General features: G+C 51.1%; 1 pseudogene; it reads left to right on the plus strand.

Annotated features, from left to right (window-relative positions):
• The first annotated feature begins 1,511 nt into the window (after window positions 1-1,511).
• LOC119095655 (PRKCA-binding protein-like) lies at window positions 1,512-20,059 on the plus strand (annotated as a pseudogene).
• The last annotated feature ends 7,591 nt before the right edge of the window (window positions 20,060-27,650 follow it).

Raw genomic sequence — 27,650 nt, forward strand, 5'->3', positions numbered from 1 at the left:
TAAATATTCACAGCCTTTTAACGTTTGCTAGCTGTCCTTTATGTCACGCTAATATTTCATGCCTCAAAATGCTTTCAAACAAGAAATTAAAACAGAGGCTAGTTATCTGAAAGGTGTCAGGATCAATTGAAGAGATGCATCAGCTTTGCAACATATTAATAATATGGTATATTTTGTACCACCAGGTTCATACATGTCTTCACAAATGCGGCTATAGAAACACAACACACAGTCAACCATAATGCAAGACAGCAGGCAAAGCAAAGGCAAAGACAGCAGCAGGCAAACTTCCTGCAACTAGCGGCCCAATGCCGCCTTACACTAAAGTCATGGAGAAAAACCTGTGTCTTTAACATTACCAACAGGTTCACATATGGCTGCCGCACACACAAACAGCATCGTGGACAATACACTTCTTTAGCTTCCGTGCATACCACATAAATGCTTCAAACACATCATATTGAAATCCAACAAGCACTGTCTCATACCCTCACAGAACAGAAATAAGATGAAATGAGAAATAGCAAGCGACACGCAGGGGCGCGAGTCAAGGTTGGTGAAATTATTTTGTGTCTTCCGCGCCACGCATTTGGCACTTAGCAAACATGAGCCTACACAGGGATGCAGGGGGCTGGATCAGCCGCCGAATTGTGTAGTTTTAAATTGTGCTCTGCTCGCGGGCAAGGGGGCACGGCCCCGATAAAACGAGGACGAGGAACAGAGAGGGTGCGGGAACGGAAATGCGGGAAAAAGGGAGGGAGCAGGGATAGACAACACGGAGCTGAAGCTCACGTGCCGGCAGGTTCACTAAGCCCTGAGGTAACCAGCTCGCCCCGTCCACCGATTACCGGCACTGGGACCCGAGATGTACATCTCACTTATGTTACCGATCGTCTCGATAAGTGTTGCTACGAAATATACCCTGCAAGTAATAAGTAGTAGCTAAACGCGACCTGCATGGCTCTAAGAGCCCGTGCTGCACTTCGTGATGGACAAATCGTCACTAAACGGGGCACAAGACCCGAGTCCACCTCCATCTCTGTAGCACCCCCCTGGTGCATCACCAGCAAATAAATAGGACTAAATATCCCGCCACGCACGGAGCGATGACGCAGGCATGACCAGGGTGTGGCGACTACCTCAACATGTTTCTCATTCCCGCGTTCCAATGTGCCACCAAGTGTGGACGCCTATCTGTCCCTCCCGGCCTCTCAACACCCTACTTTGCTTTCAGGCGCGCTTCGCTGGCGCCCCACCAAGTGTGGACGCCTATCTGTCCCTCCCGGCCTCTCAACGCCCTGCGTTGCTTTCAGGCGCGCTTCGCCGGCACCCCACCAAGTGTGGACGCCTATCTGTCCCTCCCGGCCTCTCAACGCCCTACTTTGCTTTCAGGCGCGCTTCGCCGGCGCCCCACCAAGTGTGGACGCCTATCTGTCTCTCCCGGCCTCTCAATGCCCTGCGTTGCTTTCAGGCGCGCTTCGCTGGCGCCGTCGGGTCCCGCAGCACTGCCTCCTCCCATGCGGGCCAGCCTGCGTGCATGTCCCACTTCTACCACCTGCTGCCTGGCTTTGACCCGGACGGCGACGAGTCAGCGCCTGCCGACACCCCGCTCAACTGGCGCGCCATGGAGGACCGCATGTGAGCTGGTGCCCGTGGTAACGCACCGGCAACCCATGTGTGTACTATGGTGGCCGGCAAGGGAGCATTGCCCTGTCTTATAGAAGGGCTAAAGTCATAATTCACGGGATAGTAAACGGAGATCCCCTGCTATTTGAGCACGTAATGATTCATACAGGAGGTGATGTTTCAGCTTACGACGGTTTGTCCAATAATTTCACGACTTACGTATGCTTTCGGCGCGGACTTTGCTGGCATTTCGATGTATTCAATTGCACGTATTTATTTCGATTGCAAGTATTTCTATTTAAAACCGGTCGGTGATATACCCTAATCGCGAACACATCTGATATGAGCAAACTGCCAGACGTTTAGTAACACTATCCCACATAATAGCCATGCATACCCATTCGTCCTCCTAAAGTTGGTGGTGTCTTTATACCTATCAGTCACGCGTCGGACTGAGGTGCCACATAAAGAGAGCAAACATGTCACGTTTGCCCGCGCTGGCAGTAGATTTACGGCCAGGCTGTCACCGGCTGATGACATGCCCCACGCCCCACACCGCGGCCGTGGTTCGCTGCACGGTTGGCGCCGGGTAGGTAGCATACACGTCCGCTGTGTCCAGATATTGCCTCTCCGCCCAGCCACAGGCGCAGTCTTCTGTGCAGTTGGAGGAAGGGGGGTGGGGGGAAGAGGTTGACCGACTGGATTCTACTCTGTTTCAAGGGTGCGATCGGCACTCCAAATCCACAAAGGCTTAGTTTTGTTCTGTTTTGGGGTGACCATGCAGAGCTTCCTCAGCACCTCCCACGGATTTAGAGATCCTTCTGCTGCGCGTCATGCTCACTCGCACTGGACTGGCCGACCGTTTGAGTTCTGCGTCGTTCCTCGTTGGTGCACCAGCCAGCGGTACATCAACGCCTGGCCCGCAGTCCGGCGCCAACATGAGCACAGCTCCAAAAACGCCGTGGGGCATCTTCCATCGCGATGTTGTCTGCGGCGAAACCCTCGGTTGGGAGACAGCCGAGGTTATCGCAGCGAGCCGGCAGCCGCGCATGCAATCGGCTTGTCGCCGATACTGTGCACGGGCGACACTAAGCAACGCCCACTGCGCGTTGCCACGACGGGCGAGCATGCAGGCCAGCGTCGCTTCCAGCGAGGTGTTCTGAGGATACTCCCCCCCCCCTCCCCAGTGCACCGGTATTGCCATTCCCCCATCCCCCCGCCACCCGCCCTGCATGCGCCACTGGCGGCGGGGGCGGCAGGTGTTGGATCTGCGTGCCGCCGGCGCCGTACACCGCGCACTCCCAGTGTGCCGCTGCTCTGGCGGTGGTGCGGAGGGCGGCCCCTAGTGGCTCGATCACCCGGATACAGCCCGTCAGTGTCGGCTGGCCTCGCCATGGTGCACCCACGTGCTCAGGTCGAACGGGCCAACATGGGCGAAGACCAGAGGTGAGCGGCTGCCGAGAGTGCAGGGGCGGAGGCTGCTGACCCTCCGGCGGGGCCGGCCCGTCCAGGGAGCCTAAGCTGATCTGGTCGGTTCAATATCCCCCAACAGATCGCGTGGCTCTCTTTACTTGTTATAGAAGACGCTCTTAGGGTTGGCTAGCTGATGTTTATCTTTCTACCACTCTTGGCCCGCCTCTGGGTGACAGCAGCTCCGGATGAATCACAGCGAAGAAAAACGACGGACCCACACACGGCGCCGTCGCCTCGCGAGGTACACAGTCCATGCCGAGGCTAAAGAGTACTCCTGTCCTGTCGATGGGGACATGTAGGGTGCTGAGGTCTCCCTGTGCGGCAATGATTCTCGTCCCCCACGCCTGCCCCGCGCGCGCTGCTGCATCTGCCCTTGTCAACGTTGACACTTGCACGAGGCCTGCAAAAATGTGATTGAGTGCAGTGAGCGACCGCTTTGGTACGAAAACAGGCCACATTAACATCGTCGGGACACGGGCCTTAACCCCGGGCCTGGCATGAGGGTTCGACGACTGCGTAGCAAACCCAGCTCGAACCCCAGCACCCACAAACGTCCACCCTCCATCGTCCATCATCCCCCGAGTTGCGCCTCACCACCCACTCACCCCTGGCTCGGCCGGCCTCGGACCCGCCACGTGTTGTTTGGGCTCCGGCACCGGCGGCGGCTGTCGCCACCTGGCGACGCGTCACGGCGGCCGGCGCAGCTGCGGCGAGCCCCTGCGTCGCTCCCAGCGCCCGCGCCGGTCGCCGCGTCTCTGCGTGTCGTGCCGCTCCCAGCGCCCGCGCCGGTCGCCGGGTCTCTGCGTGTCGTGCCGCTCCCAGCGCCCGCGCCGGTCGCCGGGTCTCTGCGTTTCGTGCCACTCCCAGCACCTACACCGGTCGCCGGGTCTCTGCGTGTCGTGCCGCTCCCAGCACCTACACCGGTCGCCGGGTCTCTGCGTGTCGTGCCGCTCCCCGCGCCCGCGCCGGTCGCCTGGTCTTCGCCGGGTCTCCGCATGCTGCGTACTCCGATTTGTGTCAGTCCGACGGCTGGCTGCACGCCAGCGTGAGCGTGTCAGGTGGTGTTCGTAATAAGCCGCATGCCAGCTGTTCCCGGTGAGAAGCCGAGCGTGTGTATGCAGTAGCAAGGTGTACGGCAACTGTATCCAGTGACGAGCCGTGTGTCAGTATGTCAGCTACATACAGCGACAACATGTCTGTCAGCGCGATGCATATGTCAGTTGTAGTCGGCAACAAATATGTGTCGATCTGTCAGCGGTGTTGTCAGGAGCTATGTTGTGGTATATTTGCAATGTTCGAAGAAAAATTGCATTTGTATCAGGCGCAGGGTGTAACGGTAGATGCGCTAAGTGTGTCAACAATACGTCACTGTGTCAGCATTGTCGGACAAGAAGCTTTACGTTAGTGGAGTTACGTCGGATGGAGGCCTCTGTTGCGTCCCCATGTCTGGCATGGAGCTCAGAGATACATGTGGACTGTTAGGCTGCGATCGGTGGACTGTGAGGCTGTGAGCAGTGAGGCTGTGAGGTTGTGAGGGATGAGACCGTGGGGCTGTGAGCGGTGAGACTGAGACTGTGTGCGGTGAGACTGTGAGGCTGTGCACAAAGAGATTGTGAGAATGTGCGCGGTGAAACTGTGAGGCTGTGAACGGTTAGACTGTGAGGCTATTGGCGGTGAGATTGCGAGGCTGTAAGTGGTGGGACTGAGACTATGAGCGATGAGATTATGAGACCGTGAGGGTGTGAGCGGTGAGACTAAGGCTGTGAGCGGTGAGACTTGGAGGCCGTGAGGCTATGAGCGGTAAGACCGTGGGCTGTGAGCGGTGAGATTTTGAAGCTGCGAGCGGAAAGTCTGCAAGGCTGTGAGCGGTATGACTATGAGGCTGTGTGTGGTGAGACTTTTAGGCTGTGAGGCTGTGAGCGGCAAGACTATGAGGCTGTGAGCGGTGAGACTTTTAGTCTGTGAACGGTGAGACGGTGAGACTGTGTGCGGTGAGACTGTGAGGCTGTGAGTGGTAAGACTATGAGGCTGTGAGCGGTATGACTATGAGGCTGTGAGCGGTGAGACTTTTAGGCTGTGAACGGTGAGGCTGTGAGACTGTGAGCGACGAGACTGTGAGGCTATGAGCTGTAAGGCTGTAAGGCTGTGAGGCTGTGAACGGTGAGACTGTGAGTCTGTGAGCGGTGAGACTGTGAGGCTGTGAGCTGTAAGGCTGTGAGCGGTGAGACTATGAGGTTATGAGCGGTGAGACTGTGAGGCTGTGAACGGTGAGACTGTGAGGCTATTCGCCAATTGAGGGCCAATGTTTCTGTTCCCCTTTGATGTCTGGTATGCCTGAAGAGTACGCCCTGATTATAGATTGCGTTGCGTGCCTGAGGGCTGACTGTAGGTATATCGCATTCGCTAGTGTCTGAGGCGTCCGGTCCCACTCTGAGACCGACATGTCCTCCGGCGGTGACCGGATATGTCCTCCAGCGGTGACCGGATATGTCCTCCGGCGGTGACCGGATATGTCCTCCGCGGGCGACCTAACGTACCCTCTGGCGGTAACCGGATACGTCATCCGGCGATGTCCTGAGATGTCCTCCGGCGGCAACCTGATATGTCCTCTGGCGGTGACCGGATATGTCCTCCGCGGTGACCTGACATGTCCCCTGGCGGTGACCGGACATGTCCTCCGGCGGTGACCGGATATGTCCTCCAGCGGTGATCTGACCTGCTGTCTGGCGATGGCCTGACAGTGGCAGCCGATCTCGACAGAGCCTCAGGCACGTCGGCATCATGGACATATTCCGCACCATCCAGGCCAGAACGTGAGACCCCAAATACGGGCTCGGGTTGGCGAGCAAATTTCGGTGACCCGATGGGAAGCTCATGCAACAGGTCTAAGTAACCATGGTGTCTTTTTCTGGATGTGACTAGTAATTCTTGTTTGATGCGTCATGGTGCCATTCAAGCCATGCATGGCAAATAAAGTGCATGTTTGGTAAAGTTTCTGAGAAAGCAATGCATATTTGCAAACCTTTTTTGCAATTCAGATTGTCTGTGTCAAATGTGTATTCAACAGATAATGTAGGTCCCCGTTTCCGACATATCTGCCCCTGTATCTGCGCACATCTACGAAACAAGTTTGTACAAACCTACACTAAAGATCGACATTGTTATGCAAACATCCCCATCGCCTCCTCACTACAGACGTCTCCCTAGGTACAGGTTGTCGTAATGCATAATATCACACCGCAGGGAGCTCAACCATAAAACAATGCGGCACATCCACTAACCATTGCGCAGAACGGATACACCGGATCCAGGGCCCAGACCGCCCTGAATCCCGACCGTGTCACCACGAGCTGGGTGTTCCAACAGCATTCATGCTATGTACAGCTCCCCGGCAATGATTTCTGCGTCCGTCTACAGCAGCGCTGAACTCCGACAGAACCTCCGCCTCAGGATCAACGGCGACGGAAGCCGGCGAAGCGGGCTGCTGCTCGCATCAAGAGCCAGCTGACTGATTGCACCGTGTTTTTCAGGGGAATGACCCTGACCACGGGTAGCGTGACCTTGACGAAGGACGACAGTAATCTGATAGGCATCAGCATCGGGGGAGGCGCACCTCTCTGCCCATGCTTGTACGTGGTTCAGGTAAGAACGCGCGTAGCATCTAAGCAGCCTGAAATCGTGACCTTGCCGAGCGGCAGTATGCGATACCCCAGAAATAAGAATATCTAAAGGTATGTATTCCATACCAACGGTGCAACGTTAAGATTAGCACCATGTCTAGGGAAAACGAACATGTGGATGCTCTCAAGGCCGCGAACGGAATCGGTCCAAGGCTGCCGGATGATGTTGACCACATATCCAACGACCTGCTACAATTTAATCATCTACCCTTATAAGCAGATTGCTATAGCATTTTGCCTCCCGCTCCAGCAAATCTATTCCTCACTACCCTTGCTTTACATCGCGTTCGCTACGGGTAGTGCTCAAGTCACGCTGCACCAACAGGCACACATGCGGCCTTCTGCGTCAGATAGCGCGATCAAAAACCTGCAAACGCCAAAGATCTCCATCGCCATTGTTCGTGGCGTCGCAATGGCGGCGGGGATGCTGTTTAATCTCACAGTTACACGACTGCGTTTTGAAAATGCGGTTCGTGCGCCCATCACCGACGGCCATAGGGCGTCAGGCGCTGCAAGTGTATTGTATTTTCGTGCCACCTATGATTTGGGTGGAGTGGAGTGCATGCGGACAGCGAGCAGGTTTCCTAAAATTAATTGAAATAGACACGATCATACTCTTCAACTCTTCATCCACGAATGTTCGGGTTTGCAGCACATGCATAGTCGCGTCTGGGCTTCATGTGCTAGGGCACAGAAACATTTAAGAAACTTGCGTTCCTTAGCACGCGCCCCATTTGGGCCAACTTGGTTCCCTCCCGAAAGTTTTTGTCCAAAATGGTTGCCGAACGGCGCGCAGTAGCTGCGCAAAACTTTGCATAGCTATAAAAAATTAAAGGAAAAGTCGTTTGATTTAACTAATTTAGATTTACCTTATCAGGTCGTTGACCTACGGCAGGTCAAAGATAGGTCATCGATTCAGCGAAGGCAATTTCTAGGGAATAGTTTAATCGGATGCAACGACGAAGTGTTAGGCGATGCCATGCATCTCTGAGATAGTTTCTAAGGCAGCACAATAATTGAATAAACAACTTTTATTGACCTAGGGTCGGTATGAAGGTTAGACCTGGGTCAAAGCCGACCTGTTTATTACTGCAGAGCTTGCTGTATGGGGTAGTTTCTGGTACCCATTTTGAATCTATTGATTACAGGAACCGCATTATACATCTTCCATAGACATCTGAAGGGTCTGGATAGGCCACTTGCCTAAAATGACACAAGTCAACATTTTTTTAGGAACACATTACCTAGCGTAATCTTTGACGCATATTCAAATCCACAACTCTAAGTAGTCTTGTATGATTTGGTCACCATGACCTCTGAAAGGTCAAACAAGGTCACCTACCTTGAATGAGCACCAGAAATATTTTGCTTAGATCAGATATCTATGCCCTGGGGTCTGGGGACACCAGTCTAAAGTTTGACCATATTTGACCCTGTTTGACCTTATTTGACCGAAAGGCCACGGCCTAAGAGACCAAAATTTCGACACAATCCATTCACGTGGAGGCCAACACGAGTTGTGAATTTGGTGTGCCTAGGTCTCTTATTTTCTGAGATTTCAGAGTGGTTAAATTGATCCCCATCCGAGCGAACGGTATTCAACCGGTCACCCGGGCGCGCGTTAAAGTCATATGGCAAAATACAGCTCCAGTCCAGTAGTAGCGGCATTGAGATGTCCTTTGCTACTGCCTATGCATTGAGAAAACTTACCTGTACCTGCATATCTAAGAAGAATCACATTTGAAAACTTTCCCGGCATTGGCGTACGAAGAGAAATTGTCCGCGTAAGCGGCGAAACACATCAAGTACTGCGGCATCTCACTTCATTTTTCCATCAGATGACATGCATTCATGCATGCTTTGCAAGAAAATATATGGTTTTACCACTTCGCGCTGGATTGTAGTGAATCCTACAACCCTAACGCGTGATCCTTGCAGTACCCACCCTTGCATTGCTGGCCTCCATTTTTTGGTATTCCTGTTGTCCACGCGTCCCTTCATAACGTCTTCGCCGCCCGCCGTCAGGTGTTCGACAACACTGCTGCCGGCAAGGACGGTACGCTGCAGTCGGGCGACGAGCTGATTGGCGTCAATGGCACCTCGGTCAAAGGTCGCACCAAGGTCGAGGTGGCCCGCATCATCCAGGCGGTCAAGGTTGGTGTCGATCGGTGCAGTGGGCACGATCCGATGTGTCATATGATATCAATATTTCAGCCTGATTGGCCCAGCTGACTCTACGCGGCCGTCTCATCTTCCAGAGCGACCATATTTGCAACCATTCATCGCGGGTTCACGCAGTGTTCGATGCCTAAGCCCGGTCCACTGGAAGTTCTTACATAAAGATGTGTATGTATTTGCCTGGAGGCTTTTTTGAGGTAGGTTTCTTTCCACAGCATTGCACTGAGAACACAATTTCACTGGCTCCGTCCGATTAATATGCCAATAAATGGTGTGCGAAGTTTTTGAATTTCAAAAACATTCAAGCATACGGGTTGGAACTGGGTGCAGATCTCGACGGCCTAGCGGCGCAGCGACATTAGACTAGTCAATTTTGACAAAGGAAAGAACGAATAATCGTCTTGGCAACAGCGAGAGTAGATGTGTGCAGACGATGACACACTCGTGCGCAAATCAACGAGTCCGTTTTGGACTCGTTTTGAGACGCTTTTAGACATTGATCCGAGCCATAGCGGACAAAGTAGTTGCCGACGAGCGAAAACAACTGCACGGTGTGGGTGACTAGATCGGTCAGAACTCACTAACATATTTCAAAACTGCCAGACTGGACAATAAGCCAGTGATCGGTCGAAAACGGCCATCATCGACGCATCGAATGTGACCTCGAAAACAGGGCGCTGTGGCCCAAATTGACAACTGGACCATGGTAGTACATAGGAGTATAGTCCAGTGTATTACTACCCATGTCCTTCCATTTTATATATTAGGGCGTCTGGCAAAACTTGTGCGACAACTAAAAAGGTAAATAAGTGCACATTCTCAATTTCTTCGGTTGATTTGCTCGGCCTTGCCAGTCTCTTAGCCAGCTACTTTTTCAAGCAATCTGTGTGGGCGGGCGTCCGAACGTTACACAGGCGAGCCTTCATGGGGGTAACGCCGCTGATCCCCCAGGGTGACGTCACGGTCAGCTACAACAAGCTGCACGCTGACCCGAAGCAGGGCAAGTCGCTCGACATCATCCTCAAGAAGGTGAAACACCGGCTGGTGGAGAACATGAGTGCCTCCACGGCGGACGCGCTAGGTCTCTCGCGCGCCATCCTCTGCAACGACTCACTGGTGAGCACGCACGGACCCAATGAGTTTTTTGGGGGGGTGGGTGGGTGGGCGTTGGAGCTCGAACAACTTCTGAAAAGGGCATATATTTTGGCGTTTTAAGTGTTTTGCCGACTTTTGGACGGTTTGTATCCCACGAACTGTATAGCAAGGACCTCTTAACAGGCTATGATGCATCATGTGATGCTGATGCGTTCGGCTAAGTTGTGACAGCCCCGCGGGGTGCACGTAATGGGTTCAGTTGACGCGTTTCATACCCGCAGGCAACAGACAACCTATTGGGATGTATAAGCGGGAGATGTGATGCTGCAGACGCAGTGTTATTGTACGCTTATTTGTGCAGCATCGTGTATTGTGTAACATATTGTGCACGATTTCTAAGCTCACCAATCTCGGGTTGTTGCAAGATGGCTGCATTAATTTCAGCACATGACTTGAATGTTTCCAAACTGTGTTTGCAGGTTAAGCGGTTGGAGGAACTAGAGCGCACTGAGAAAATGTACCACGGAGTCGTAGAGCACTTAAAGAAAGTATTGAGGGCCTTCTTTGATCTTTGTCGTATCCATAAAGGTAAGTACGTGCATTGAAAGCCCTGTGAAAGATAATTTCGGTTATGTCCTCCACACTGTGGCTTATCTTCAAAATATTCTTTGAGAACGGAAAACATATTCATAAACCTTAGGATTTTCGAGATTGTGAACGTCCCCGCATGCACAATCGCAAAACAATTCTGCCCCTGCGAGGAAATAAGTATTCGTGCAGTGTCGCTTCGTGACAGATTTGCATGACTAACGTTGTTATGACTGGTCTATGCCAGTGCGCAGCTGCTTGAAAATTCATCACTGATCCTGTTAGTTTGTGTTGAACACTTGAATGCCAGACATTGAGGTGAAGTCATGCGGGATCACGTAGAGTTGATTACAGAGCAAGTAGCAATTACTGGGCGATGTAGGTGATATCTGTGTGCGTAATACAGAAGTGCTGGTGATATACGCATACATGCATATGCGTATATATATATATATATATATATATATATATATATATATATATATATATATATATATATATATGTGTGTGTGTGTGTGTGTGTGTGTGTGTGTGTGTGTGTGTGTGTGTGTCTGAATAAATTGTTTCCCAATATCGGAAGAAATTGTTAAGGAGAGTGCCTATATTACTTTGTAGCGTTATATTGGTCCTGCCAACATAAAAACATGATTATGCGTAACGACAATTCACGAAACATTTGTAGTCGCCGTCGATTCAAAACTGCATTGCTGCATTTCTCTTGCTCAAAAATGGGTCGCCTGGTTTGATGAGCAAACTGCCTAACGCCGGCCTGGGTTTTAGCGGGCTCTGCCTCACCTCCCCCTTAAGAGCTATTTATAGGTGTCAGAGATTGCCCGTCACACAACTTAAGTGTGTCCCACACATATATCTGCCGGTTGATTGTTGGAACTTTGCCGCAGGTATAAACAGCTTCTGGCACTTTTACTTTCACTCCTTGGTTGCACCCAGTGGTGCATATTCCTCGAATTCGGGTCAAGATAGTGTCCTTTCATAGGCTAGTGTCACATGCCGCTTTGGTGCACCATTCCGGAGGTGCATTGTCATTCGCCTTGAAAGTGTGCTTGTAGTAGTGTGATAACAGCGTGATGTGATGGCAGTGTAGCAGTGTGATGTATGGTGGTTGTAGTTGGTTGCGGTGGTTGTGACCGATGTTCCAGTTTGGTAGGCGCGCGCAGTTGGCAACGGAGCATTTAAACTCATAGACAGCATCGGCCTTTTTCACTGCTGAGTTATTTTTGGACAGGCTATTCGTCATGATTACACTCGATGTTTTGTGACTTTTGTTAAAAAAAATTAGCTTTCTTTTGTCTAGAAGATTTTTGGGACCATAATTTCTTGATATGAAATCACGAACAGCTTTCTATTCAGCCTTGTATGCAGTTGATAGCTTGCTCTGGTAATGCAGTTTAACGTCAGGGCTTACCATTTCTCCATCAGCTAGTTCCTCACGCAAGCGGGACTGTTTGTAAAGCTGCCGGTGGATCTGATGGTGTAAATCAGCGGGACTGTGGGTATCATTGACGGTAATGTGTCTACTTGTGTCGGAGTTCCTGATGTATGAGCGGCCGTGTCCCTCAATGTTTGAGTGTGCTGATGAGTGAGTGGTGAATGAGAGAATGAGTGCATGTGTGGTAGGATCACGCTTCCTTTATATCTATCTGGACGCTACCTAGGACCGTCCAAGCTTTGCCAGTCATTTGCCATCGTCGGGACAGTCTTGACCACACATTGCTCTCAGACCCCCCGGGCGGCACTTTTACTCACTCAGGGGCTATCTCAGACTCCCGAGGCGGCACTTTTGCTCACGCAGGGGCTATCTCAGACTCCCTAGGCGGCACTTGTGCTCACGCAGGGGCTATCTCGCTTCCTCGGGCCGGTGAATTAGAGAACTGCTCTGGTGTCATGGATGGATACCGTGCCCTCGGGAAATGCCACTGGGCCGAGGGGTCCATGCAAAGACAGACCATGCCTGTAGCCCACCGCCATTGACGCTGGTTGGTACAGCTCTGATCCTACGGCAGGGACACCAGTCTCCAGTTGCCGCCATCTCCTGGGTACGAGCCGGTCGACAAACAGCTGACTTAAGGCTTGAGCCATGGCTCTCCCACCTGCATTGGCACGCGCATAAAAACACGAAATGAGCTCATTAATGATTATTGGATTACTTTCAAGTGGCAAAGACCGTGCTAGAAAGCGAAATTACTTTGTTTATTAAATATGCTCCTAGATACATAATTTTTCATTGCGTCATGGAACGTTTGTATGATGTTGAAGTGCTGCCAAGCCAGCCGCGCGAAATCGCCGCCCGCGTTTGTAGTACTCCAAAATCGCCGACAGATGGTAACACGGTGCTGAAAGTGTTTGCTGAGACAAGTAGTGTTATGTACTCGTGTTTGGCCCTTTCTCAGTGTATTCTTACATATCTATCCGTGCGGTTAGGGTGTTTATTTGTTTTCACATACTTGGTTATGGTACTAGTACGTTATTCGATCACATGTCTTACTGCTGCAATCACTTGCAATCATCCCAAGTTCTAACATTATATAGCACAAAACGCGATTTGTGATTAAAACTTGCACAGATTGCTCGATATTGATGCACAACCAATGGACGTCCATAACATTAGGAAGTCGTGCACACAGATGCCAGATTTGAACGGCTCGACGATTATAATATGTTTGGCCTTGAACACCGCATGACCTGTAGGATGGCAGGATTTCAATTGCGTTGCTATGGCGTTTTGCATGCCTGAATGGCCTTGAAATAGTCCGCGCAGAGTACTCTGCACATTTTCGCCGGCGTGTAGCTCGGAAACTCGAGGGTGCTGGATCATAAGGAGGGGAAGGCTATGAACTGCACCGAATGATCTTTAAAATGGCTGTTTCAGTTGAAACCCCCCATACAGACGTGGAGCACTCCCTTTAATCGCCTGCCCACTTCACATGAGCGGTTTCCGGCGACACAAGCGCTGTTATTGGTTCCCGATGAGATATACCCGTTTTTCATTGGCAGTGTTCGGCGAATCGACCGCGATGACTGGCTGCCCGTGACGTTAGCTTATCTCCCATTGGCAGCATTTGGCGACACGTTTGCCGTGATTGGCGCCCGGGAGCCGCAGCCACAGGCCAGTGAGGTGTTCTCCAGCTTCGGCGACGCCCATCGCACCATGGAGAAGAACGGCGTCAAGCTACTGCGCACGCTGAAGCCGGTGGGCATGAGCATAGAGCTGCACGGCTTTGGATGCTCCTTGTTTTCTCATAGTTGGTGTGGGCTTCCCTGCAATTAACCTTAATCACGGATAAATTCGTTGACAGCACCCGTAACTAACTTTAACTATGAGTTTCAAGGAATATTGGTATTCGGCTTTTCATGGAAGATTGTCAATCTCCGTTCGTGTCGTTGCGTGTGTCGTAATTCAGATATTCGTTGCAATGGAAATAAAGATGTGAACGCAGCGAGTGTTCTCTGCCATCAGCAGTGATGGCAGCGTTACATTTAGGCTTTTTAGACCTCGGGGCTCTAATGAATTTTGTCTTTCGTTCATAAGCGCTAAACGTGCATTGGAACAACACACGAAGCCTCCTCTCTTACCGTATGCCGTCATCATATAAGCCTCCTTTCTCAACATATGCCATCATCACATGTTACCCTCTCTCTTACCGTATGCAACCATCACGTGTTGCCTTTCTCTCGCCGTATGCTATCATCACATGTTGCCTTCTTTCTCCCCGTATGCCATCAGCATATGTTGCCTTCTCTCTCGCCGTATGCCATCATCACGCCGATGCAGCATAGGGGCTCAGCGCATCGCCGTTATCTCCCAGTGCAATCTTAGCTGGGGCGTTTTTCCTATGCATGTCTGAATATATATATATATGCATGTGTGTGTGTGTGTGTGTGTGTGTGTGTGTGTGTGTGTGTGTGTGTGTGTGTGTGTGTGTGTGTGTGTGTGTGTGTGTGTGTGTGTGTGTGTGTGTGTGTGTGTGTGTGTGTGTGTGTGTGTGTGTGTGTGTGTGTGTGTGTGTGGTGTGTGTGTGTGTGTGTGGTGTGTGTGTGTGTGTGTGTGTGTGTGTGTGTGTGTGTGTGTGTGTGTGTGTGTGTGTGTGTGTGTGTGTGTGTGTGTGTGTGTGTGTGTGTGTGTGTGTGTGTGTGTGTGTGTGTGTGTGTGTGTGTGTGTGTGTGTGTGTGTGTGTTATATTCGTTTTAAAACATCCAGCTTCTATTATGTTTTTCAAATGTCTGCAATGCCACTAGTCTGTGGGTTTATTCTTTGTCTGCGATATTCAGGCTGTCACATACTCGCTTCAAGACTAGCACGCAATCTTGCAATGATGAACCTCATCGGGGTCTGTACTAAAACGATGCCTTGACATCTCTTTTAAGTACTGTCTGCCCTTTGGGGACAGGGGTTTTCGTTAATATCCGCAAGCGGCATTAACCCCCAATTCTGCTGCGATCTGCGTACCAACATTCCAGATGACCCGCTGGTGTATTTCAGATTCTGAGCGATCTCGGCACCTACCTACACAAGGCCATCCCGGATACACGGCTGACCATCCAGAAGTACCTGGACACCAAGTTTGAGTATCTGAGCTTCTGCTTGAAAGTCAAGGTGATGCTGACTTTGACGCTCAGGATAGACTGCAGGCGAGAGGATAGACACGATCTGCATTGCCGCGTTTTCCGTACACCGTTCAGCGTGCCGCTTGTGCGAACTTCACACAGGGTCTAGTTCGCAGTCCGTTGTAGCTTTACGCCACGCCAAGGTCTGGTTGTCAACTCTATTATGAATATGTCTTGGGCTTACGTGATCGAAGATGCTGGGATTTCTTATACAGCTTCTAATCTTTCTAAGCAAGACCAATGATCATTTGCCCAGCAAGCCCCAGGATATGACCACTTCGTTGGTGCAGATGGTGGGCTCTGAATCCGGTAGGCTTTTCCCCGACCGACTCCTAGCCGGGAAATGGCAGCAATTGGTCAGCGATCTCCCTGCCGTGGGAATAAGGCTGTGCCAACCACGCGGTCTCGCTCTAGCTGCCGTGGCAGTCCTCTGCCCATCGGGCCCGAAAAACTGGATTGGCCCGCTGTAGGTAGAGGTGGTTCGACGGACGTCCTCTCGGCCAGCGCGCGGTGAAGACTGTCCCATAACGATGTCGCATTTGTTTTATTTACCCCCAACCGTGTCATCTACACACCTATTGGTGGCCGAGCTCTAACCAACTGACCGCGGACCAAACCGCCCCTGCTAGTCTCACCCTTAACCAGCTGTGCTCTGTCAGTCCCATCCTCGCGCATATGATCTCTGACACTCTTCTAACAGCTGATCAGCCAGTCTCGGACCAAATGAACAGCTGACCCGTAACTAGTTGGCCTTTACCAGCTAACCTTTGGTCTCCTGTCATGTGACAAACTGACCCCTGATCAGCTTACCTTTATTAAATTATCTTTGATCAAATAATTTCTGATTAGACATCTTTTGATAGGTAACTTTTGACAGGTAACCTCTGATAAGGTAGCTTCCGTCTGAAGTTAAACGTCTGACGTCTGACGTCTGAAAATCTGAAATATGATCACTCTATTTCTGACTATTGGCTATATGACATAAAGCCGCCTAAACCCTCGCTCATATGACTGCTGCCAACCTGATTTCTGACCAACTGACCTCTGATTATTTGACCTCTGACCATATGACCCTGACTAGTCGACCACTGATCAGCTGACCTTGGACTAGTTGGTCATCTCACCTTTGATCTGATGACCTCTAACCTCTGCCCACCTCACCTCTGACCAGACCATCTCTGTTCATCTGATCCCTGAGCGGCTAGCCCCTAACTGACTGACCTCTGACCTCACCCACCTTTGACCAGTTGGCCCATGACCTGACCGCAGGAGATGGACGACGAGGAGTACAGCTACGCCGCGCTGCAGGAGCCCATGTACCGCGTGGAGACGGGCAACTACGAGTACCGACTAGTGTTACGCTGCCGCCAAGATGCCAGGGCCAGGTCAGGCTGGACGGGTGCGGGTGCACGCAGGACAATGGACGGTGCGGTGGTTGCTAAAGCTTGCTTACCAACCGGAAATCAGTGTCTGCCTTTCCCGAACGATGATTGCAGAATTAGGGGGTTGAGGGGGAGGGGAAGTACTACGCGCAGCCTACTAGAGCATGATGCGCCCTACAGCCTTGGTTTATTCTGATTATTTTGAGTGCAGCCTACTGCTTGCTTGCCCAGTAGTAACTTTATTTATCTCGTTGTGCGCGGACTTTGACTATATTTAGATCGAGTTTCTGATGTCTTCAGAGCTTCCCATGACAGTGATGCGAGGTTCTAAAATCATAGTGCATAAAATCTGGCCGGGTCCTGCGGTAACGCTGACTTCGGCGTGTTTCTGGATGTGTGCTGCCATTATCTGCCGGCGCGCTCTGGATGTTTGCTGCCAGTATCTGCCTCCATATCTGTGCTTGTCATCACACACGGCAGCCCAGGGGGACGTGCGGCCATTCGGTATAGCTAGATACCGAAGTTCATGTGTCTCAGCCTCAACGCATACCGAGGTACATAGACGTGACGGCACTCGTCTCGCACCGACTATGATATGACGTCATTCGGCGTCGTCACCGGCTTTGAGATGGCTCCCTCCGACCTTTGCCCAGGTTCGCTCGGCTCCGGTCGGATGTGCTGGTCAAACTGGAGCTGCTGGATCAGAAAGCACGTGCAGGACATCGTGTACCAGCTGCAGGTGGGCGCGGCGGAGCGCAGCGTTACTCAGCGCGCACGCAGATGGTGGTCCGTTCCCTTCTGGCTGTTGCTAGGGAGCAAATATGTCTGACGACAGTGCTCTGAGCATATGTGAACGGGTGACATGTCTGGACGCGCGTACCCTGCCCCTGTCGTGGGGGTGAACATTGGCTAGACGGTACGTGTGCCCTCCCTGTCGCTGCTATCAGACGCGTTGTGGTGTTTTTGAAGGAAATGACATCGAAATAGTCAGGTATACAGCATTGGATGATCATAACTTGAGTTATCCCAGCGTGGGGGTTGCTGCGTTTCGTGATTGGAGCGCTGACTCTGCGTGTGACCGTCCAGACTCCTGACATGTTTAAAGTGATGTGTCAACATCGCTCAACCTCGCGTGCCACCTGAGCTCCATCCCGCTGTCGTCCACATCTCTGTCACACCTCTTAGTCGTCCCACGTCACACCTCCCTGCCGTCCCACGTCACACCTCCCTGTCGTCCCACGTCACAACCTCTCTGTCGTCCCACGTCACACCTCCCTGTCGTCCCACGTCAACACCCCCTTGTCGTCCCACGTCACACCTCCCTGTCGTCCCCCGTCACACCTCCCTGTCGTCCCACGTCACACCTCTCTGTCTGTCCCACGTCACACCTCTCTGTCGTCCCACGTCACACCTCTTCAGTCGTCCACGTCACACCTCCCCTGTCGTTCCCACGTCCACACCTCTCTGTCGTCCCACGTCACACCTCTCCTGTCGTTCCCCCGATCACACTTCCTGTCGTCCCACGTCACACCTCCCTTGTCGTTCCCACGTCACACCCTCCCTGTCGTCCCACGTCACACCCTCCCTGTCGTCCCACGTCACACCTCCTGGTCGTCCCACGTCACGCCTCCCTGTCGTCCCACATCACACCGTCTCTGTCGTCCCACGTCACACCTCTCTGTCGTCCCACGTCACACCTCTCTGTCGTCCCACGTCACACCTCCCTGTCGTCCCACGTCACACCTCCCTGTCGTCCCACATCACACCTCTCTGTCGTCCCACGTCACACCTCCCTGTCGTCCCACGTCACACCTCTCTGTCGTCCCACGTCACACCTCCCTGTCGTCCCACGTCACACCTCTCTGTCGTCCCACGTCACACCTTCCCTGTCGTCCCACGTCACACCTCTCTGTCGTCCACGTCACACCTCTCTGTCGTCCCACGTCACACCTCCCTGTCGTCCCACGTCACACCACCCCCTGTCCGTCCCACGTCAACACCTCCCTGCTGTCCCACGTCACACCTCCCTGTCGTCCCACGTCAACCCCCCCTGTCGTCCCACGTCACACCTCTCTGTCGTCCCACGTCATCACCTCTCTGTCGTCCCACGTCACACCTCCCTGTCGTCCCACGTCACACCCCCCCTGTCGTCCCACGTCACACCTCTCTGTCGTCCCCACGTCACACCTCTCTGTCGTCTCACCTCACATCTCACCGTCGTCACACGTCACATCTCTCTGTTGTGTCACGTCACATCCCACTGTCGTCTCATGTTACATCTCACTGCCGCCTCATGTCACATCTCATTGCCGCCTCATGTCACTCACTGCCGTGTGACTTCACCATCTCACTGCCGCCCTCATGTCACATCTCACTGCCGTCTGACTTCACATCTCACTGCCGCTCATGTCACATCTCACTGCCGTATCATGTTACATCTCACTGCCGCCTCATGTCACATCTCACTGCCGTCTCACGTCACATCTCACCGCAGCGACTGATCAGCGGATTCGCCCAGCTACCATTCGGAATGTTACGACCTGATGAAGGAGCACCAGTACTTCCCGATCGAGGTCGACCTGTCTCGATCGGCCTTCCAGTACGGGACGCCCATCACCTTCCAGGTAAGCGCACAGCCGCCGCGACCCGGCCCCACATCTGCTGTATGGCAGTGTCCTGTGTCCGCAGTCGTGTGAAATATGTACGAACGTGTCGGAATCCAAGCCCATTTTGGTCAGTTTCAGAACGGCAGGTTGGTCACATCTGTACGTTTCGCACTGTACACTCCGAAGCGTAAGCTTCGGAGACTTTGTATAAAAATATCATGCATTTCCTTACATTGTGGTTTGCCCTACCTCCATAACCATAGCTATCATACTTACCGCCGCTTTCGGCACTCTGTTATCAGCCTTGCTTCGTTGTGTCCGATCGTAGCTTGCCTATGCGAGTACGAAATAAAGACGAACTTCCCGTGTGTGCCTCCACCCCAGCAAGGATGGCGTCATCAGGAGAGGAGAGGGGAGATCATATGTATGTGCTCACCTTGAAATTGTACCAAGCCCTCGAAAGTCATGGCACGTCTAGCGTGCATTTCAGTGGCGGTGTCAGTATCAAGAAGGAGAGCTGCAACATCACTGGGCGCACCTAGCTTTTGGTAAACATCTCGCGATGTTTGGTCTTGTTTGTTTGGTTTATGCACCCTGTCTCTAACACTGTGTTGACTGTCCCTTCCGCAGCAGGACGGACTGGACGAAGAGGGCCTCGACGAGGATGATGACCACCTGCTGGAAGTTGCAGAGGAAGTGACTGAAGCCAACAAGCCGACGCCTGTTGAACCGGAACAAGACTTGTTGGGAAGTTTTTAGACCAGGTTAGGTCGGTTTCTTGAGTGACGCCAGCTGTTGCGACAGCCGACCAATAACACTGCGAATGGTGGCTGTGTGGCGCGTCTGGTCACAGGCAGAATTTCCCACATGCTCCTTCTTGGTGTCATGGCCCGGAACTTTCAGCGTCTTCTTTCAAGAGCATTGATGGAATGTGAAACAAATCAATTCAAGGAGACTGTTACCGTCACTCACGGGCTGGCGACATGTGACGCAAAGTGCGTTTGGATATTGGGTGTCTTGCGTTTGTTTTTCATGATGTGCCGAGCCGGAGCCTGCTCGGGCGCCGTCGTTGTTTTCATGATGTGCCGAGCCGGAGCCTCCTCGGGTGCCGTCGTTTTGGTCGACGGTGCGGAAAGCGGAAATTTTCTTGGCTGCCTCAGAAGAAGAAGAGAACGGGTGTGGGGGTTAGTGAGCATGTAGCTCATGACAAACCATCATAATGACAAATCATAGATACGAGTATTACATACAGCATGACGACATAACGTAAGATGTGAGCGATGATTTGTCTGTTGTGTTGCTGACCGGACCACTGCCAGATGGAAAACTATATATCTGATTATCTAAGCCTTGTTTATTAGCCTAAGCCTTCAAGAACGCGGAGATAGTTAAGCTATCGTTTTCAACATGCATGACATGTCACAGATATACCTGTAAGGCATATAGGCATAACGGAGGAAGATATACGTGCGTGAAATCATGAACATATGTAGATCTAACTGTCTGAGCCTATTGTGCAATAAAGAAGTATTACAAGAGCCCCATAACACTCCACACACCTCAAATATGGGATGCAGATATAGTTAAGTCATTGTGTTTTGTGCTTCTGCAATTCGGCCTTAAGCTTCAAAGAAAATTTGGTTCGCTCGGAAATGACGTACTTTTACAGAATAAAGCAGCCCCGGAAAGACGACAACCACGTTAATTAACCCGCGCCCAATTAGATGTAAGGTGAGCAGATTCTGCCAGTTGTTATTTTTGAGGTAATTTAGAAGGCAATAAATAGGTAAATAGCAAACTTTGGCATGCATCGTAGATGCGTCCCCTACTTTACCGGTGTGGAGAAATGTATTGTGTCACATGTTACGAGAAAATGATGTTTAAATGAGCCAGTCGAAGCGAAACGTAGTTTTTTGAGCAAGCTGCCTGAAGCGATATATTAAACGAAGGGAAATTATATGATTTACAAGACCATTGTCTCCTGATTCAAACACTGGATTCAAACTGCTCTCTACTATTCATTGTTCCTCCGAACAATGAGATTTGCTGCTTTTACAAAACTTCAAATAAACATTTTCAGTTATTTCAAAAATCCAACCGCACATATAGCGTTGTTTCAAGTGTCAAGTCAGTATCTTTACGAATACATTTTTAGAAATACAACCTTGGATATATCAAAATCCCTGGGTGGATTAATGTGGCTAGCTGACTGAATTTGACCATATTTGAACTGCCAAATGACCGGAATGCACATTGATAAGCATTCAAACTGCACTGTTTTGCAATAAATAGTTTGGAATTCATGCTACATGACCAAGTGCTAATATTTCAAATGTTGTTACATGACCTGACTCTGACCTGAACTCAATTCACCCCCCAAAAAATGATTTCAATACACATCAAGGAGCATTTCAGTGCATTTCACCCTAAATAGTATGAAAACATGCGTGCATAACGAACCTGGAAGATCATATGTCGACGCTCTTGACGTGACCCTTGACCTTTATGTGTAATGGGGTTATATCTCAATTAAGCTACTCTCTTAATACCTTTTCCTGGCTTTGAGATATTTCTTTGAGGAAAATAATATCGCGGTTTTGTTGGAGTAAATTCACGTCATGCCAAGACCGCCATGCCCCCCCCCCCCAAAGTTAACGTAAAAAAGTTCAGAGGTCGGACTTGATCTGCCAGTGACCTCGACCCTCATCTTGAATTCAAACTGACACTTAAGTGCGTGCTTTATAACTGCCTCCTAGAGACTTTTCATTACCGCACGATGCGCTGGAATAGGACAGCTAGTTCGGGAAAAAGCCAGGGGGGGGGGGGGCGTAGCAAAATATGGCCATTACTCGGTAGTGGGACCTGGTTTCGGCTTCCGACGCCATTGGGTTGGGTTACTTCGCATCATCTTCCCATTTATCATATTTTGTATTATAGCACAGCTGAATAGCTCTAGGTAAACTGGCACCATATGAATGACATTTATCAGGAATCCGCCATGCGACTGGTGAATCCGCCAATTATGGAAAAGGCGAGCGCTGTAAACATTGGGAGGGAACCTCGAATGTGAGTGAGCTGCATTGTCATTGTTCTCGTATTGACTCTGTTTTCATGGGCCAAACAAAACTATTTCTTTCGGAGGCTGCAGCTGCATCCCAAACTATTGTGGGCATTCAAACTGTTGAAGTATTCTGAAATTTCTCTTGATTTCTCTTAAAATTTATTGAGCGTCGTTCATCAAAATTTCGCTATCCCCAAGTCAACCAGCAGTGCGCGGTACCTCCAGACACGGTTTTTGAGAGACACGTTAGGACGCATCACGGTCTGCGTAAGATGAGTGTGCTGGACGTGGTTCTTTGACTAAAACCAGCCGACTTTTGACCGGAATGAGTTACTGTACGGTCTGTTGCATCACCAACTCCCGTATTTAGGTAATGGTGATGCTTACGTGACTGCCAGGATGAAATCCAAGAGCATGAGGGTTTTTGATTTGAGAACCTCTTGAGGTGTCCACATAGGTTACGCTGACCTACGTATGAAGGCAATCAAAAATGGAAGAAAGCACTGGTTAAAAGCGAAGGCTATCTTTAACATGCTATTTTGTTATTTATTTACACTATGCGGATAAATAAAACATTTATGTCTCACACAGCACGCATCATAGATTTTTCAGCTAGTTACAGTGGCTCGCTCTCAGTTCGCACGGTGCATGGACTACAAGTCCACTAGCAGCGATTTCCGACGCGACAAAAAATCGAACGGGCGGAATGAAAAACTGCAAAATGCCGGTATGGAAGAACTGTGACGTGCCAGAAATGTCAATTGCTAATGGTTATTTGCGCAATGGTGGCACACCAAAAACTTGACATGCCGGAAAAGCGAACGGCTAAATGAGAAACTGTTGAATGACGACATTTTAAAAAGCTGACATTCCAAATCAGAGAATGACCAAATGGCGAGTTTCTTTGAGGCCATGTTTGAATAAATGGCGGCACGGGAAAACTGCTTATCCAAAGAGACAAAAAACAATATCAAAAGCTCGAATAGTATGCGTAAAAGCCCCACGTTCCACACAACTGCATGGACGAGCAATACTGTTCCTATCTTTCATAACGGACGCGTCCAGTACGACTGTCCGGCATCTTTTGGCAAATGGTTCGCGTTTCTTTCCTTCTGCGGGAACAAAGAACCGACATTTTTTGTTCGCATCTTCATCTCATAGATGTGCAGATGCATATCAAACATCTGTCGGTAGAATATATGCGCAAGGACTGGTTTGGACATATACGAACCGGAACATATTGTTATGATGGGCGCGCTCGATTTAATCCCGAGCAGACCAAAGGCGTTTAACCAAAAATGGGGTATATTAATCACCGAGTATATAGGCATGAAGTCGTAAAAATTTCCTACACCGCTTAGACCATGTTCGATACGAATACACGGCGGCTATAATTCCCAGGGGATGTGGCAGTCGTCGGAAACAACAACGGCCACTAAAGATGTGTCAACATCGTGAATAACATTGTTGACAAGAACACGCTGACGTCGGGTATATCGACGATAGCGGAAGGTAGAAGAACCGGCGTCGGAGTCAAAGGGAACGGAGGGAGAGGAGCCAGCTACGTCGTGGATGTCAACGAGAGCTGAGGGTAGCAGTACCGGAGCGGCAGTCAAAGGAAGCGGAGGGAAAGGAGCCAGCTACGTCGTGAATATCAACGAGAGCTGACTACCTTCCCCGGCGCCGCCCGGACCACCACTGACCCACCGCCGACCCCGACCCCGACCCCAGGCGTGACCTACTCCCCGGCCCGTGATTGGCCGGGTCACGTGACCACGTAGCTTCGAGAACAGACGCGAAAATAAAAGGTCTCCCTACAAAAGAAAGGCCGCCGCCCTTGAGAACCGAACCCAACACGAAATGCTCGTGTTGGGTTCGCTAAGCGCTCACAACGCAGGCGCGCTAAACCACTGCGCCACCAGGACGGTGATCACCTTGGCAGGACAGAGGGCAATTAATCACGTACACGACAATATGCAGAGGATGAAGGGCGCCCACAGCGCTATATGGTCATAAATACCTAGCGGCCGGCCGGCGCCGCTTGGTTATGGCGATTAAAGGAAGCGTTCTACATTTGTATGGGCTCAAGCTGAAATCGCCGTTTTGGAAATTTCGGTGCAGTTCACAGCCTTGTCCCTCTCTAGATGTAGAACCCACTAGCTTCTGAGCTTATCACACGCGGAGACGAACAAACTTTTCGTGCAGCCTATTCCAAGGTCATTCAGACAAGCATAATGATATAGCAATGCCATTCAAATGCTGCTACCTCATAGGCCAGGCGACGTTCGAGGCCAAAAAGCATGCCATCGGCGAGCCGTTCAGATCTGGCGCTCGTGAGCACGACTTCCCGGTCACCATCTCCATTACGATTTCCCAATCAATGGTGAGCGTGTTCTGCATGTTTCAATCACGTAAGAAGTTCGAGATGATTGGCAGTTATGATGGAAATAAGATTTGGCATTGACTGAGTTCAGAATGATGTCCTAACCAAATATGAGAGCATAGGTAAACATCTAAACTCACGGATAAATATGTATGACCGCCGCTTCTTGAACCGCACATCAATATCGCCTTTATCATTTTCACTCGTTCGTAAACTGACATATTCAACTACTTTGTTGTTGTCTTGTAGATGTATTTGTTGAACAGCAATGGATCTCACTGCATTGTGCAAATGCGCATGATTTTTGGGCTTTCTGTAACGACCCATCTTTGGCACCAACATAAAACAAAACGGGCATAGGGAGGGACAGCCCGCCCCGTCGGCTGCCCGGACCTGGGCCGTTTGCACCCGGCGTTGCAGTCTTTACGGATCTCGGGGCATCGGCCTCCGCAGTCAACACTCGGTGATCATCAATGAGAGGATGCAAAAGACCACATATCGGACAGAAGTACTTTCGAATGCGTGCTTAAATCAATTCTACGTGAAGAAGAAAGCCCTGACAATACCTGTCACCAGTGCACCTGGCATATTCATACTCGCAGTGGATTAGCACACCCAGAGCCACAAACTCGTCACGTAATGACGCAATCTGTTTTGTAAGCGTTGTTCTAGCTGCTAATCGTTTCAGAAAATCAGCTTCGAAGTTTCAGCGGTGGGATGTTCTGGTCTCCAGCTGGAGATACTCCTATCCCCGCCATACGCCATACGCCATTCCGTTTCCTGTGCGGCAGGCTCTATGGCCGAGGCGTCTGACGCATTATCGACGCAGGGGCCTTCACTGACGCAAAATACTCCCTTACCGGCGCATGCTGTCCGAGTCCATGAAATGGCACAGAAATCCTTTTTGAGCAATCGATCCGTTTAAAGCAGCACGGAGGGGCTCTTTTTCGGTACTGGGGCCTATGACTGATGCAGGGTCATTCCACTGGGGCCTCTGACTGATGAAGGGCCATTCCACTGTCTTAATGTGAATGTGAACATTCGCATAGTAATTTGTCATATGTCCCTTCATTTTCAACAGGGCCCGACCAACGCTAAAGCCAGGAGGCCCTTTGCTATCCAGGGCCACTCGGGGTATGATGTTGGCGCTATTGGAAGTTGGTAACTTTTGAAAATGAAGGTTGTGTTTTTCCAAAATGAAGGCTTCGGTCCGCTTTCACCATGCTGTTCTGGTGTCCTGAGAGGGTGCCAAAACCTCACGGGTAGCCTAAAGGAGGGTCGTGGCCCCGCACTCCCCTGTAGATGCGCCATCGACGACCTGACACACGCAGGAAACGGGCCGACCGATTGCGTTCTTACTCCATCACATGCTCCAAGCTTCCAGTATGCCAAAGATGAACTCCAAGACACTTCCTGATCGGCGGCAATGACGTGGGGATGCCAGGCTCTCGCGTGCGTACCGCAGGCCATCCAGGGCATATCTATAACACGAGTGAGCAGTTGCCAAATTGCCCGAAGGGTGGAAGGGTAAAAGTGGACATTACACGGTGTTCCGGGTCGCGTGTGTCTAACACATCCCGTTATTTGACAGGCCCATCGAATGCGTAGGGGAAGCATACTCACGCGTGCGGATTCTGGCCCTGATCCTGAGCGAGCCAGGCCACAGGAGGTGCAGGGAGGCACGCCCGCGCGTGTGGCTTCTGACTCTGATCCTGAGCGACAAGAGGCGCAAGGGAGGCAAGCCCGCGCGAGCGGCTTATAACCCTGATCCTGAGCGAGCCAGGCCACAAGAGGTGCAGGGGAGGCACGCTCGCGCGTGCGGCTTCCGATCCTGATCCTAAGCGAGCCAAGCCACAAAAGGCGCAGGGGGTGGGGGCACGCCCGCGCGTGCGGCTTCCGACCCTGATCCTAAGCGAGCCAGGCTACAAGAGGCGCAAGGAGGGCATGCCCGCGCGTGCGGCTTCTGAGCCTGATCCCGAGCGAGCCAGGCCACAAGAGGCGCAGGGGAGGCAAGCCTGCGCGTGCGGCTTCCGACCTTGATCTTGAGCGAGCCAGGCCACAAGAGACATGCGCATCAGTAACATTTAAATTCAGGGACCTTGCGCGTCAAAATGCGCATGTGCGATGCCTCCACCGAACGTCCGCTCAACCCGCACAGCAGCAATCACACGGGGGTACATATCACTTGCACGTGCATCGCTAGCACATTGCACCCTGCATCCAATGCTACCTAGCTGGAAATAATGCTTTGTCAACCTGCTATCACGCACAGTTTCCTTTTCAAATAGGGGGCTCGCAGTCCCTCTAACTTGGGCTCCAGCGCCCCAACCTCTGAGAGAGACCTGGGCCAAATCCGGAGCAAACCCAACTGTTAACAAACTTGAGCGTTAACTTTCATAATATTTCATGTTTCAGCAACCGTAACTCATTTTCCGGAACCACGCCCATGACCGTACAATACTAAAATAGTGCGAAACCATAGCGCGAGACATCCGCCATCCGAATATTAGAGATGCAGAATACGTGCGAGCCTTCAACGCACATCAACCTACTCGGTTGTTTACTTGCCACGGCGGCTGACGCGCCGTCGGCGACCCTCCGCGCATCAAATTTGACGTTCGTAGCGCCACGCGTTAGTGACATGAAAATGTTCGAGTGTAAGTCACAAATGCCACATGCCCCATACGGCTACGATATAGTAATATTTCGAGAAGTCATTGCGCTGTGTGTGCAACGACACGACTTTTAGCTTGAACAAAACGAGCCCGGGAACGAAAAACAATCGGAAATTAAGTGCCATATGATCAAAAAGTATAACAAATTGGAAGGGATGATAATGATAGATAAATCAAAATGAAAATAAGAATCGGAATTTAATTAGAATTCAGGTATACAATTGTGGAGATACAGTGACGAAGGCGTGATCGCAGATCCGCCATGTCTGCGTTGCCCGCG

This window comes from Pollicipes pollicipes, unplaced genomic scaffold (assembly GCF_011947565.3).
Source record: "Pollicipes pollicipes isolate AB1234 unplaced genomic scaffold, Ppol_2.1 Scaffold_4219;HRSCAF=4965_pilon_pilon_pilon, whole genome shotgun sequence".
Taxonomy (NCBI): Eukaryota; Metazoa; Arthropoda; class Thecostraca; order Pollicipedomorpha; family Pollicipedidae; genus Pollicipes; species Pollicipes pollicipes.